Genomic DNA, 4349 nt, shown 5'->3' on the forward strand with positions numbered 1-4349 from the left:
CAAAAAAACGTTGCATTAGGGGGTGCATATGTTGCTCTTGCCCCAGTTTTAAGTTAAGCTAACATTTTCTTAAAGATGGGTTTTTCCCTATTGCCTTAGGGGTCTACGGTAACATATTTGGTGCCTAAGGCAACCTCGTGTTTTAACTTGTTTATATGTTGCCTTAGCTTGCTAATGCAAAAGAAAGAGAGATCAGTTGTAACTTGTTTTTTATGTTACCTTAAAGTTTTAAAATGTTTTTAAAAAGTGGGCCCCATGGTGGGACCCACTAGCTGACATGACAAGTGTGGGCCCCACAATGCTGAGTTGTCTTGATGACGTGGTAAGTGGGCCTATAGAACCTAATGTAACATTTTGAGAAGCTGTTGTAACATTATAACTAGCCTAATAAAACATTTTAAACATAACATGGCAACAGTTTAGGAGGCTATTGTAACACTTAGCACAAACAAATTGAAATGCTTATTCTGTAAATTGAAGAATCCCAATTATACAATTTCATAACTGCAAAATAATGCATCCAACCCAAAAATTAAACATCCAAATATACAACCAAATTAAACATCCAAACTAACTATAATCACTACTAGTATTTCTCTGAAAGATGACTCTATTATTTTCTTGAGAAAATCATAGCCTATCATTCCAGGTATACAGTAGTCTGTTATAATATGATTCACTGCCATTTCCTGAAATCAAGAAGACCGAGTTTTAACAATCCAGAAGTGCATATAACTGAGCCCTTTTGAAGTTGCAGCTTTAAACAAATGAAATGAGTACCTGTTGATTTATTGGAGTTGTAAATGCTTTGTTGGGACTGATTTGTTCATCATTTTCATGCAATTCAAGAAATTCTAAAGCTTTACTACCAGAATCAACTTCTGTAACTGCCATAAAAAACAATCAGAACCAAAAACTCTAAAGTAATGATATAAACTAACAGATCAGAAAAGGAATGAGGTTTGTTGGGGTGAAACTGCTGCCCTGACAAGAGTATATGAATATTTTTGGAAGAAGGCAAGTACACTTTTTGTCCCTGTGCAACTGATCAGTTAGATTGACAAGTTATTGAAAGATAATGTAGTTTGTTACAACCATAGATCACTACAAGTTATCACTAACTAAACTTGTTATGACAATTACATATCAAGGAGCTGGGTTGGGGGTACATGCAGTTTCTTAGATGTCAAAACAACACATTTAATATCCACGTAAAATTAATGCATATGATTTTTACCAAGACACTAAAATTGAATATTTGAACAAATTACACATGTGCTGTTAGTAAGTCTGAGTTCTGTCGGTGACCTGATAAAGCTATTTTTTTACAAAGACTGTAGTTATAACAAATACAATCATACTATATTAACAAGGCAGTATAGAAATTCTTCATTAACTAGTACAAAAATTTGAACGGAGCAAGAACATTTACTAATAGTAGTATAGTTAGCAGAGAATCTAGATGCAATAACTCGTGTTAATGCGTAAAATAGGTACTGTATATGGACAAAGACTGAGATTTTCACAATATGCAGAACCATTTACTAAATTACTACCTCCAACAGTCACATCATAAGCATCTTCAGCCGATAGAAGCGGTTGAGCATCTCCTTCAGGGAGGCCCTTAGGATCAGTAGATTTTCTTCGGCGCCTATTATTAAGGCGCTCCAGTTTCTGTCTACAACTACGCTTACCTTCATCAAGGTCTGACAGAATGTGGAACCTGCCAGAGCACAGTAGTATAATACTTCAGAAGAGCAACAACAAATTAACATCTCAATTACTTACATCATAGCTCAAAACTATTGTCCTGCCTTATACAGAAAAAAATCTATACAATATCGGTTTCAATCGATGTTACCAAAATTTAACAAATAGTAAAAAAACATCTCTCAGCATACAAATTTAGCATTCATGATAGTAGTCTGACAGAGGCAGCTATAAAAGTAACGCAACAAGAGGGTCATCATGAAGTTAGAAAAAGCATTAAACCAAATTCAATATGTAAATGTAACACTGTGGTAAAGCCTCGACGCATTAAACAAAAGAAATAAAGAAAAACTTCCATCACCAGCAAGTCCCGCAATAGAGAATCATGATAGTGCTTACTAGATAGTGCACTCTTGCACTAATAATAAGAAACCAGGACTCTCTAGCACTCTTGCACACACCTGCGCCCAGGACTTCTCCAATTCGTAAGAAACCAGGAGCAAATCTCTCCTTGTCTCCACCACTTCAAAATCATAGCATAGAACCCCCTCTCAGCAAGAACCCCGCCTCAGGCCAGCCATACCCACAGCAAGCAGAAGAACCCTCCCAAACTACCAGACTATACACGCCAATTATCCACAAAGACCAGGACATTTAGACGGAAATAAAATCTACACATAGAAAGAAATGCACCCAGAAAAATACAACCCACCCCTGCATGAAACAAATGACCCCAAAAACAAAAAATCCAGAATTGTACCCCCCCCTTCCTCTTCAAAAACAGCACAAAAAAACTCATCACAGCAAAACCCCAAACCCATAATAAATAATAGACCAATAAAACACCCCCCTACTCCAGCCAATAAATAACTGAACTTACTAGAGAGTCCTGGTTTCTTACGAGTTGGTTTCTATGTTAACATTCATGTATATTAAGAAAAATAATAATAATAACACTTACTAGACAGTGCTTACCGTTTCAAACAACTCTAAGAGTATGATTTTTGAACCCACACCTGTTTCTACAGTTTCGTAGTGTTATAATTTATAACCTAATTAGTGAAGAAGAAAATCGCATCAAAATTTCATAATGTTAATAAGTGAGATTAGAAGAAGATTAAGTAAAAATAGGAAACTAATTGAACTCAAAATGAAGAACAAGCCCTAATTTGTCATTCAAATTAATTGGGCCCTAAATTTTTATTCAAATCAATTGAGCCCTAATTGAGATTAAAAGTTAAAACCAGTGTTAGATAGATTGACTATGCTGAGAAATAGTAGTGAGAAAGAAAGTAGTGGGAGAAAATAGTAGAGAGAACGAGGGAGAAAATGAGAGATGGTAGTGAGAGAGAGCACAGAGAGGCGGCGAGAGAGTGACAAAATAGGAGAGAAGGAGATGGTAGTGAGAGAGAGCATGTTGTGTGGGCTCAAAATTGCGTGCGTTTTGGGTGAAAAATTTTCATTTGCCCGCTTTACAAAATTTACCGGGTCCAAATTTGGTATTCACATAATTAGCTTATAAAAATATATATTTACCTTATTTATTTTATTGTGTATATGAATTTCTATATTTATATTTTTTAATATTTTATATTTTAATATACATATATGTATAAGTGTGTATATGAAAATGGTGGGAATTTATTTTTTACTTTTAAAAATTCCAATTATTGATTATTTTTAATTTTATTATGAATAAAATATAATATAAAATTTGTATAACATCACATATTTTATTATTTTATAAATTTGTATGTTTATATTTTTTAATATCCTTTATTTATAAAACTAATAAAAAAAGTGCTCATTTTAAATGAGGGAGATTTTTAGAATTTTTATTTTTGTTACTTTTCACCTTTATATTTTTTGAGTTTTACTACTTTATAAATTCTTATTTTAAATTTTTAAAATTTTCATTAAGTATAAAATTTGTTTATCATCATTCATATTACATATATTCAATTTATAAATCACCTTAAATTCTTGTATAATAATTTAAATTACTGATTAATCTTAAAAGATATTATTTATAAGTTTTAATACTCTACGGTAACACTTTGACAAAACTGTTGCAACGTGCAACACTTTTTACGTAATGCAACATCACATTTTTGGCTAAGCTAACATAGAAAACATAGTGTTAAATTAGATCGCAAGTACTATATCTAAGGTAACATATTAGCTAACATTCTTCAAGGGGGGCATTGCGATAGGCCATTTATGGTGTAGTGACTCTTGATAGAATCTAATAATTCTATAAGCATATAATTCTCTAATAGAGACAAGGACCGTAATCATCATATCTAATTATCGAGATTAAACCGAAGGCGGAAGCGTACCTGAATCCATAAGGCTATAATTTGTAAAGATATCTGAATCTGTATAATGTTCTTGATTATTGTCTTCCTCAACCGAGTACTCCTTAGGATTTTCTCTATGGCTCTCTCTGATGGGTAGAAGATAAGCCGTTACGTGTACTTGATATATCGGAGACTATAACCCTTTTTTTATATACCACCTAATTAAATCTCCCATTATAATTAATTGGGCCTGGTATTAGGTATCCACTTATTAGGTCCATACAATAAATTAAAATCTAATTGGGTTTCTTGTTTGATCACTTAATTTAACCCAATATA

At 32.9% G+C, this 4349-nt stretch overlaps 1 long non-coding RNA gene across 1 annotated transcript; it reads right to left on the minus strand.

The window, feature by feature from the left end:
- Positions 1–526: 526 nt before the first annotated feature.
- On the minus strand, positions 527–3098 carry LOC141668230 (uncharacterized). Its single transcript, XR_012552965.1, has 4 exons — positions 2686–3098; positions 1557–1723; positions 781–887; positions 527–689 (listed from the first exon to the last, which is right to left on the minus strand). It is a non-coding gene; the product is annotated as an uncharacterized LOC141668230 (long non-coding RNA).
- Positions 3099–4349: the final 1251 nt, after the last annotated feature.

Source organism: Apium graveolens, chromosome 6 (assembly GCF_009905375.1).
Source record: "Apium graveolens cultivar Ventura chromosome 6, ASM990537v1, whole genome shotgun sequence".
NCBI lineage: Eukaryota > Viridiplantae > Streptophyta > Magnoliopsida > Apiales > Apiaceae > Apium > Apium graveolens.